General features: G+C 38.1%; 1 protein-coding gene across 3 annotated transcripts in view; it reads left to right on the forward strand.

Moving 5' to 3' along the window:
• Mapre2 (microtubule associated protein RP/EB family member 2) overlaps window positions 1-12092 on the forward strand; it is a 151977-nt gene that overhangs the window by 11124 nt on the left and 128761 nt on the right. The window lies entirely within an intron of this gene.

The following is a 12092-nucleotide window of genomic DNA, read 5'->3' on the forward strand; positions in this document are numbered from 1 at the left end:
TAACATCAGTCTGAGCTCCATTTGAGTCATATTTTCCTGTGGGGTTTGTAACCTGTCCCAGTGGAGTTTTTAACAATGTATTTCTGTGGAGCTTAGTGCTGCTGGAGAGGTTGCTCTTGGAATCTGAAAGCTATGTAAATTTTTTGTTTGTTTTTAAATCTTAAAGAATAGCTAATAATCTTGCTTTGTTAGTAGCCTGTTCATTATTATCTGGTTAATAATTTTATATGCCTTCGGTTGAGAGACTTTGCACCTTGATTTCTTCATCTGAAAAATTATGCAAATGTTACTAATGATCATGAGTAGGGACTCTAGAGATTAAAAACTTAAAGCAGCAATATATTGCAGGTGAGAGTTGAAGAAATGACAATGAAAGAAGCAATATGTACTAAAACTTTCAAAAGAAAACAGGAGTGAAGATCAAGAATGTCTGTCCCTAACTCCCCTGCTTAGACCAATTTCAAATTTACTTCTAAAGGATGATCCTCACTCAAAACCTTTTGCAAGTTAGGCACGACATTCTTATTTTATTTTTCACAATAAGGCAATTTGAATGGATTGTCAGGAGACCTGGTGGCTCTTGTTTGAGCTGTGCATGAAGTGCCACTCAATACAACTCAGTTCACCTTTGGTCTCCAATCTCATCAATATAATGAGGCTGTCATAACTTAACTTATCCTCTCTCCACAAAATACCTCAGTGCTCTGAAAGGTGGTTGTTCATTCATCTTTCTTATAATAAAATAGAATATAAAATATGGTAGGAACTACATATTTTTTTTTCCTTTGGTGAATCCATACATTGCTTTACCAGTGTGAGACAAATAGGTAGTTCTTGATAATCCACTATCACACTGAATTAGTTGGTTAAATTGGAATAGACAGAGGTACTCATAAGTTTAAATGTTCATTTACCATATGGAGAATTACAGCTCCTTTAAATCTAAAATCATTGTGATTTCTGGCAGAGCAGATACATTTGGGGAGGGGGATGGTAGCAGGGATTGAACTCGGGGCACTTGACTGCTGAGCCCCATCCACCAGTCCTATTTTGTATTTTATTTAGAGACAGGATCTCCCTGAGTTGCTTAGCACCTCACTTTTGTTGAAGCTGGCTTTGAACTCGAAATCCTCCTGCCTCAGCCTCCCAAGTCTCTGGAATTATAGGCATGCGCCACCACGCCCAGCATAGATACATTCTTTAATAGTATATACTCAAGCCTTCCTGGGCTTATGCTTCTCTGAATACATGGTGATTAACATGGTTCCTATCTCCATTAGTCAGCCTGGGTTGAGAAACAGAGGCCATGTATGCTGGAGGTAATGGAAGACGAGGAAAACGCGGAGCAGGCCCAGCAGTGAGTTGTATGGTGCTGCACCAAAATATAGGCGGAGGCAAGGGGTTCTGCTTCCTGTGGTTTTCTGTTGCTGCACAGTTACTTGACACCAGAACTTGGAAAGACAAAGAAAATGTGTTTCAGACACAGGGAGTAAACCAACCTGGCAAAGCTTTTCTTTTAGCCCAATACAATAGGAGTTGCCCTTTTCAATACTGGAGTTGAGCTAATGAGTGTGGTCAGAGATAGGAATCATTGCTTCTCTTATTGTCCCCCTACCTGGAAGTTTGTGTCCAGTGGCATGCAAGGAGGGGTTTATGATAAGCAACTGCCTGGGCCATAGTGTCCTGGCACTCAGAGCTCTGCTGGCACAGCTCTTTGATACCTTCCTGCTCATGGAAATGATCAGAGCTAGTTGTGTTCCACCTGCCTTGATTATCTGACCCAGTGTGTGCTGACAGAGGATTTTATAAGGTCACTACATAATTCTCATATTTATGCCTTTCATAATTTATACCAAGTAGAATGTTTGTGGCTTAGAGCTACAGACAACCTTAAAGAGCATCTCATTTATTCCCATTATTTTCTAGATTTTAAAAAAAGGCATGGAATCACCACATGGCCCATCTATACCACTCCTCTGTATTTACCCTGAAGAATTAAATTCATCTTACCATGGTGATACTTGCATACCCATGTTTATAGCAGCACAATTCACAATAACCAAACTATGGACCCAGCCAAAGTGTCCATCAACAGATGAATGGATAAATAAAATGTGATACATGTGCATATGTGTGTACACACACACACACAACATACACAATAAAGTTTATTTAACCATAAAGAAAAATTAAATTATGGCATTTGCAGGAAAATGGATGGAACTAGAAACCATCATGTTAAGTGAAGTAAGTCAATCTCAAAAAGTTAAAATCGTATGTTGTCTTTCATACAGAAGCTAGAAGCTTCATTCAGAAGCTAGAGAGGAAAAGGAAAACAGAAGAGGAGATGGATCTCCTAAAAATCAAAGGGAGATCAGTAGAGAGAAGAGACCAAGGGATTGGAGACAGGGAGGGTGGGGGAAATGCTGGGGAATGATATTGGCCAAAATTATCTTGTTATATTGTATACATGTATGCATCAGTATGTTTAACTACAATGCACCAATTTAAAATGGGTAAAATAAAAAATAAAAGAACCAGGAACCACACATAAACAAAGAAAAAAGTCTTGGAGATTTTCCCACAAAAGCCACCTAGTAATTACAAAAGTTTTCAAGTTCTTAGCTTATCATTTGCTTTTGGTATTGTTTGACAACCCATCTGAGCTTCCTCCTGGCTCTCAAGTTTGTTCTGATGGGGCCGATTGGGATGTGTTAGTTGTCCCCATGAGGAGCAAAAGAGGATCTTGCTTGTGGGTTGGGGAGGAGCAAAATGTCAAGACAGCAGAAAACCCAGTTTCTCTGGGGTCCAAAAGAGTCAAAGGAAATAAGAATGTTAAACACTGTTAAGTGTAGTGACACTTTCAAAGCATACAGTCCCTACAATAGTCACATGAACTCTTATGAGCTACCAGTCAACATAGATCTAAAATGAGAAGTTTCACTTGTGCTTAAAAGAAGTGTTCGTTTGGGGGTTCTGGTTTTGTTTATTGCTAGACTGCCAACCTTAGATGGTGCAATGGCAGTTACACTGCCATTTACCAAGGTGTCCTTTGTTACAGGAGGGGCAGCAAAAGGTCCAAAGAGGCCAGTGAGGATTCTGCCCCAGGAACACCCTAGGGCTCTTTCATCAAGGCTATGTCTCCAAGACCCCTTCAGATAAAAATTCCCTCCCATTCGAACTGGATTTTCCCTAAAGTTGATAATATTTTACTCTTGACCCTGTGACATTCTGTTCCGGTTGCCCATGGTGATGGGTTCAAATTCAACTATTTAATAATGATGTATTTTCCATCAATGATGGAATTACTACAACGATGTAGTAATTTAGAATTGCTAAAGAATTTTGATATTCAACTCTATAAGTAGACACATTTTACTGGAAACTATCAAAACTGGACCCAGAGTTGAAATGGCAAGTCCAAAGTCACATCATTGGGAAAAATCTCAAAGGGAATTTTACTATAGGTCCATTGCTATTTATATCAGGCAGATTTACAAATGATAATTGGATTCTCAGGGTGACCCTCAGAGGTCCTTGTAACCCATGAGGATACTGATACATACCAGGATCTTAACCTCTAACTACCTCATGTTTCCCATGGAAAATGCGTATTTCAAAAATGAGTTGCTAAAAACAATTTTGAAACACAATCCACCATATCTGAAGATTCCTGTCATTCATAGTCACTTCTTTTCTCTCTGGAAATGTGAATGCACCCAAAGAGGAAATGGTGAGTTGTTCAGTAATGTGGTTGGGAAAGGCAGGCAATCTTATAAGTCACTTTGAACCTGAAACTTTTAAGCATAGTGATGGTCCAAGTACACTGTACAGCTATGGAAACAGTAATGCAAACTTTCCGTTTTAGTTCATTGTTTGCTTCTCACAATTTGAGTTATCTGAACATCCTCCTGTCTCAAGTATACTGGATATATGTGTGATGGCTTCCTCTGACACAGTTGTCTACACAAAAATAACAGTGGCCTCACTTAGGGTGTTCAGGTAACAAGATTCAAACCTGCCATTCAGGTCAGCAGAAAAATCACAAAATTTTGTTATAAGCACTCTGTAATGAATTTTCACAGAGTAGTTAAGTTCATATTACCTTGGAAAAAAGAGAACTTTCCCCTAAGGATCTTGAGCTCTAGCTGAGGATATTACTACTGAAGGATGTGAAGGTAAAGGAAAGGTGAGAAAATTTTAGGTGACCCAAGGATGGACTTTACATCCTTAATTTTGCTGCTGGTCCAAGGTCTGAGCTATAACTGAGTTTATTTGATTTGGGATCAGCTGAGTAACCCATTAAGTGCATGTTAGTTTGCCAAAGTAGCAATTTTGGAAAGAGCTCCGATGTAGAAATCATGTGCCTTGCAACTCAAGGTGTGGTCCCCAGACTAGCAGCATCAGCATCACCTAGAAGTTTTTAAAAAGGCAGAATCTCAGGCCCCACCCCACCCCAGCCCTACTGATCACAATCTGCATTTTAACAAGATTCCCAAGTGAGTCATAAAGTCTGGAGAACACTGCAATAGAAGCACCTGAGAAGTATAATGCTTATTTTCTTTTAATTTTTAGAGTGAGAAAAACATAAATGACTTTCAAACTCTGCATACTATCCAGGAGAGTGGCAGTCATAAATCCCTTTTGTTCTTCTCTCCCTGTCGCAGCATCAATACATCCACAACTCCAGGTTGTAATTATTAATGTGTGTGTCTGTCACCCAACTAGACTTTAAGCTTCTTGGTGGCCGCGCTGTGTCTTGTTCACCCTTAGAGCCTCAGCATCTGTCATGGTGCTTGGCATTTGACAGGTATATAAGGTGGTACTAAGAGCTCCAACTGTAAAGTCTGGCAAACCTAAGTTTGAATCCCAGTCCTGCCAGCAGCCTCAGTTCATGCATCTATAAGACAGAAATGGCTGGGGGTGGGTAGTAAATGTGCTGGTGTATGATGTACTTAGCCCAGCACCTGATGCATATCAGCTGTTTATAAGTGGTGGCTGTTGTCATTCCTATGTTCTCAGTGAATGTTGAACAAATGGAAAAATAGGAACCTCACATAAAAAGTTGTAAGATCAAAACATGATGTCCTCTTGCTTCAAACATATGAAATTGAATTTTAATACTCTACAAAGGAAGGTTGACCTAAACAGGAGAAGGAAAGGGTAGAATGGGTCAGAATGGATTTTAAAACATTTTATTGGTGCATATTAGTTATGCAAAATGGTGGGTATCATTGGTACATATTTGTGCATATGTAAAAATGTAATTTGATCAATTTCACTTCCCAGTACCCCACTATTCTCTCTTCTTCCCTTGGCCCAATCCTTTTCCTCTAACTTATTGGTCTCCCCTTTTTTCATTGAGTTCCTTTTTTAACAATATTTTTCCCTAGTGAGTCTGACTTATTCTGCTTAAAATTATGATCTCTAGTTCCACCCAGTAAATAACATAATTTCATTATTTATGACTGAATAAAACTCAGTTGTGTACATATATCACATTTTAAATCCATTTATCTGTTGGCAGACATCTAGGCTGATTCTATAACTTGGCTATTGTGACTTGTGCTGCAGTATGCATATTGTGTGCATGTATCTCTAAAATATGCTGACTTTATTTCTTTTGAATAAATACCAAAGATGGCATAGCTGGATCATCTGGTAGATTTATTTTTAGCTTTTTGAGGAACCTCCATACTGATTTCCATTGTTACTATGCTAATTTACATTCTCAGCAACAGAGTGTGAGTTCCTTTCACCCAGCATCCCTTGCCAGCATTTATTGTTATTGTATCTTTGTATGCTTTCCACTCTAACTGGAGTGAGATGGATTCTTGATGTTTGTGAGTTGCATTTCCATGATGGCTAAAGATGTTGAAAATGCTTTTCACACCATTGTTAGTCATTTGTACTTCCTCTTTTGAAAAATGTTCAGTTCTTTCACCTATTTGTTTTGTTTTTAATGTTGTTTTCTGAGTTCTTTATATATTCTGGATATTAGTCTTCTGTTGGCATTCTCTTCTGGCAGAGATTTTTTTTCTCCTATTCTGTTCATTTTTTCTCTTCACTCTGTTCATTCTTTCCTTTACTCTGCAGAAACTTTTTAATTGGATGCCATCTCGTTTATTCCTTCCCTTATATTCTGAGCTGTAGGGGTCATGGTCAGGAAGTCTTTGCCTGTACCCATATGTTGAAGTATTTCCCCAATTTTTTTCAGAATGGATTTATAGGAAAAAACATAAGATTTGGAACTGGAAGATCAGTGTTTGGGTCCCAGCTCTGTCCTTTGCTAGCTGTGTGATCTCCCTGAGCCTCGGGTTTTGCACGTGAAGAGTGGGATTGGTAATCCTCTTTATTTCATGGAGCAATACAGAAAATGGTTTTACAGCTTGCGGTGCAGGAAGTCCTGTGCTATTCATGTTTGTATCCCTAGCTCTTAGCACAGTGCCTGACTCATAGGAGGTGCTTGATGATGCTGGTTTGTCCCTTGGGATTAGAGCATGTACTCCCAGATGGGGATGAAAAGTGGTTATTACAATGGTTTGTGGCCCTCCAAAGCTCCATCCTAACACAAAAATCTTATTCCTTGCCATTTGATTTCCTGAGGATGGATGACAAGCAGGGAGAGGACTAAAAAGGCTCCTTGCAGGTGGGGGATGGGTAAGAGAGAATGATGAAAAAAGGTTTGAGAAACTCTGAATTAGCAGTTTGGATCTGCAACTCAGTACCCACGAGAGTTTCTAAGGAAAAATCATAACAGAAAGAGAAACTCCTAGCAGAAACGCAAGCAGAGTGAATCTCTAAAGAAGTAGCAAAAGAATCACAACTTTGCGATCTGCTGAGCTGATTATGTAAAAGAAGTCTACAAAGTTAAGAGCAACAGACATATATAATTAGGGAAGGAAAAACCTTTAAGAAATATTTTCAAATTGGGTATTTTAGTCAGATTTCCAATAAGGTGTTGATTTTTTTTTTTTTTTTTCCAAACCTTTCAGAAGTGGATTTCTATCCAGCGTAAAGCCCATAGCAGGAACCACAAGAACTGTGTCACTTGTTACATCAGAGTTCTGGGGTCTTCACGTGGTTCAAACAGGGAACTCATGGGGGCAAAGGCGATGCAAATGTGCCTGCACCTTTTTTACAAGTTTGATCCACATAGAACACTTTAAATAGCCTCTGAAGATGTTAAATAAGAGTGTGAAATGATTTTCACAGAGCACAACGCTAAAGGAGGAGGGTCATCTGTCTTTTGAAGGAGGTCATGACCTCAACACCCAGTGTCCTAAAAACCTTACCACAGTCAAAACTTTACTTATTTTTACCCTTTTAACATGCCACTGTTCCTCCTTTATATGGCCAAAGGAATAACAGACTACAAAGACAGGACACATGGAAAGCAAGGCTTTAGTTTCTACTCTGATCCAAGCACTAAATTTGAATCCTGAGCTCTGAAATTGAACCTGAAATTGAACCTCTCTGTACTACTTTCTTGCTGCACAAGCATTCTGCTACATTTCAATATCAATCACACCCACAAGGAAAGGGCTATTCTATTTCTCCTACACTATTTTCAAAGATAACTGGTTAAAAATGGATAAAAGGGTAAGCATAATGTAATTATTTAAAAAGTTCACAGAATTATGTATGTGGTATTTCTTACACATGTAGTTTGTCATTTGTTAAAAGAATTTTACTTTTGTATCTTTAACACTACACTTTTTCTTAATTTTAGAATAGAAAGGGCAATCTTGGGGTTAGGGATGTAGCTCAGTGGCAGAGTGCTTGCCTAGCGCGTGAGACCCTGGGTTCAGTCCTCAGCACCACAAAAAAAAAAAAAAAAAAGGAGGGGGAGGGGGCAATATTAAAAATTATTTTAATTCTGGTTCACGTGGGAAATAGAAGATAGGTAAATGAGGATTCTAAGAAAAGAGGGTTAAGCTATGCTTATAGAAAAAGAATTTAATTTATATTTTATTATAGCTCTCATTTTAGGTAGTTTCTTGGGATTATCTTTTATATTTACAGAAACCCAAATCACACAACTGTAAGTTTATAACATCATTATAGTTCTCAACATATACCACCCAAATCCCTTTATCAGCAAGCAGTTTTTTAAAAGCCCTTAAATATACAACATGGGTCATTTGGTAATTTGTCTTTCTTAAGGAGAATGAGTCATACTAGACTCAATATCCAAGATTCAGTGTAACTTGACCTCCTTTGCCTGCCAGATACTCTCAGCTGGCTTTTGGTTTCCCTGGTGTGTGCTCAGCTCCATGCTTCCCAGCAGTCGGGCCCTGGGCGTCCTTTGGCTGCCCCTGGGGAAGGCCCTGAGCCCCTCCCAAGACCACTAATTGACACAGTGCTTGCTGGAGGCAGGGCTTTCTTGATGACTGATGTGAGTAGGATCAGCTTCAGGATTAATAGCCTGCAACATTCTGTTAATGCCCATAAGCAGCTTTATTCCTAGAAAGCTGGGACCTCCCACATTATAGAATGTGATCTACAACTGGAGCAATCCAATACCATGGGGAGTTTGGAATTCAGAATAAGACTCATTTTGAACATCCAAAGATAGTTAACTCCTGAGAGGCAAACTAGGCTTAGGCCCCAGCAGTGTTCTCTTCTTGGAAAAGCTGTGAAGGGCTGGGGAGGTGGTGATGCTGTCCCTTTGTGAAGACCATGCTCTAACCTTGTATTGATCAGAAGCTTTGTCACCTACCTACACCACAGTGAAACCAGACTAAAATGTTCTTTCAGTGGCATGGCAGGACCGGAAATATTTTTACAACCATTTTTTCATTCTGATACATCTTTTATGACCCTGTGGTTTTTATGGCTAGGCATAGAAGGAACAATCGCTTTGGAGGGACTCTCTAGCAAGGACAGATAGCCAGCTTCTGTGCCTTGGACACAGGATGCAAGAATTCTGGGTTTGTTCATAGAGAACTTGAAATTTTTAGAGGATGAACTTCTGTAGAAACAGAATGTGCTTCATCAAAGAGTTCAACCATGTCCTGACTCTCATCATAATAAAGATATTTGGTCTTTTCAATGAAAACAAAACTAACAAACAAGTCATAAAAACCAGCTGCTCATTTCTGAGGAGCTGCCTAATGCTCAAAACAGCAAAAGATTACAAGTCAGCATGAAGGGACACTGTGCAGACTCTTCTTGGTGTTTTGGTGATAAAGGTTATGTCCTTATTTAGTGTGTGGTCCAGTGTAGAACAACAAAAACAAAAAACAAACCATAAAGGAGGAAATTCCATTCCCGTGCAAATAAAATGTATAAATTATAGAAATTTCTAGGTAGTATGAACCTGACAATATGAGAGGTTTATTCAAAAATGCAGGGTGTATGAAATTTCTGGCTTTGAATTTGTATTGATATTTTGAATTCCGATGAAGGACTGGGGAAGTAAATGTAGGAGAAAAGGGATTACAGCAGAGAAGATTCCAAGATAGGTAAAATTGGACAGTGCTGTGCAATCATTGTTGACAGTGATTTCTGATTGCTAAAATCTCAGGTAAGATATTTTTTCCTGAATGTGTGCAAAGTGCAGCAAGTTTCCAATCCCGTCTTATCCACTGCCTTGGAGTTTTTGTTTTTGTCTGAAAAAAATAGGAAAATAGAAATGAGGTATCTTGCTCAATACTAGTAGTTGTTTTTTTTTTTTAAGATAATTGTACATTAATATATAGATATAATAAATATTAAGAGACTATGTATTCTTTATCCACTACTGTGGTAACCTCTTACAAAACTGTAGTACAAATTCACAACCAGCATATTGACAATGGTACCTTTAAGGGTGTGAAGATTTCCATCACCATGAGGAACCCTTTACAACCATGCTCACTTCCCTCCAACCCTCACCCTTTTTTGTCCCCTGGAAACCACTTATCTCTGATATATTTCTATGGTTTTCCCATTGCAAGAATGTTAGATAATTGGAAGCATATAACCTGTGGGGATTGGCTTTGTTCATACAGCATAATTCTCTGGAGCCACATCCAGATTGTTGTTCCTATCAGTAGTTGAAGCATAAAATTTCACTCATAGCACATTCAAGGCACTTTAAGTGGTCACTAACACTCTCCTCGATGTCCACTGCTCAATTTCAAAATCATTACCATGTTTTAGGTCTTTGTAATGGCAGCCCTCACTTTCAGATATCGAAATTTATATGAGTAACCTATTCCTGCTTAATAAATTACTCCAAAATGTGGTGGTTGGAAAATGAAAGGGGGGAAAAATGTTGAAGCCATTTTATTACTTAGTATTCCATGTGTCTTAATTCGTTTTTTTTTTTTTTGATGTACTAACAATACCTGAGACCAAAGATTTATTTCACAGGATTCTGGAAGGTGGGAAGCCCAAGATTTAGGGGACCACAGGTAGCAAGGGCCCCTGTGCATAATCCCATGGCAGAAAGCAAAGAAAGGGTCAGACTTACAGATGATAGCTGCTCGATTCCTGCCAAGCACCACAGGAAAAAACTATTGCCTCCCGGTACTACAACTGCAAAAGCTGAATGGGAAGGCTAGCCTTCCATTCTTTCGAAGGTGGCATGAAATGGCTGAGAGAGCAGATGCTAGGGTCTAAGACTCACTTAAAACCTGTCACTTTCTAGCTGCATGATACTGCATAAATTGCTCCAGTACTCAGAGCCTCAGTTTCTTCATTTTTAATAAGATGGTTTTGAGGATTAAGTTAGGTAAAATATGTGAAATCACTGATGCAAAGGGTGTTCCATAAATGATTTCACTCTTCTCCAAACGTATCCTTTGCAGTTGATGAAAAATTAGCAATGGGCTGTTGTGAGAAAACATAAAGGCCAATTGCATACAGACAAGCCTGAATCTCCTAAGGGTTAATTATCTGGTTTATTGATAAACTAGGAAACTTATACTCCTGCTTCCTAACTCAGCCAGTACTTTGCATAGTAACATAACTGCTGGTTACAAGTTAAATAAGGCAAATGAAAATTTTATTCTGATTCATTCAGTTAAAATTCTGAAAGATTGGAAGACTTTAGAAACTCACATAGGATTGGAACTGCTTTTATAAAATCTGATTTTTAGTTTATCAGCTACCATTAAATTTTGGAAAGATATGAAACACTCATAAAATTAAATTCTGGTATAAAATGTATAAATTCTACCTGTTTATCTGAAGTAAAAAAATTATAGTTTTCATAAATTTAGTTCTTGAAACCATTCATGTTAAATCTTCTGATCTTTAAACAAGTCAAGGTATGTAAATTACTTCTGAGCTCCTTGAATACTACAGGTTGAAGATCCCTCATCTGAAATGCTCAGAAACGGAAGTATTTGAGATTTTAAATTATTTTCAAATATCTTTGGATTATTTGCACATACATAAAGAGATACTTTAGCAATAGGACCCAAATCTAAACATGAAATTCATTTGTATTTCACATATACCTTATACACATAACCCAAAGTTAATTTTATACAATATTTTAAATGATTTTGTGCATTAAAGTTTTATGGTATGAGGGGCTGGGATTGTGGCTCTGTGGTAAAGTACTTGCCTAGCATGTGTGAGGCACTGGGTTGGATTCTCAGCACCATATTAAAAAAATGAATAAATGAAAGTATTGTGCCCGTCTACAACTAAATTAAAAAAAAAAAAAGTTTTATAGTGTGAAAAATTTCACTTGTGGCATCATATCAGCCCTCAAAGTTCTGAATTTTGAAACATTTTTGGATTGGAGCTTTCAAATTAGGAATGCTCAACCTGTGTAACATTAACAATTCAGTTGTCACTTTTACTTTATTCTCTCAACACTTTTTTTCTTTTTTAACCATCTTTCTCTTATAGAAAAAGTATAAAATGCCTCCTACTTCCCTTTAAAAAACATCTTCTCCCAGTAACATCTCCAGAACTTTGTCTAGGATTAATCACATATAGCTCTGCCACAGATATCTTATTTTTATACAACTGATTTTAAACTATATAAGGCATTTCTCAAATGATCAGAGACAGAAAATACAGAAGAGCAATGTGCAGGGCGAGGGTTCAGGTGGAAGGTGGGAAGGGATCATTTCTAATCTGTCTCTTGG

This window comes from Sciurus carolinensis, chromosome 15 (genome assembly GCF_902686445.1).
Source record: "Sciurus carolinensis chromosome 15, mSciCar1.2, whole genome shotgun sequence".
Lineage (NCBI taxonomy): Eukaryota > Metazoa > Chordata > Mammalia > Rodentia > Sciuridae > Sciurus > Sciurus carolinensis.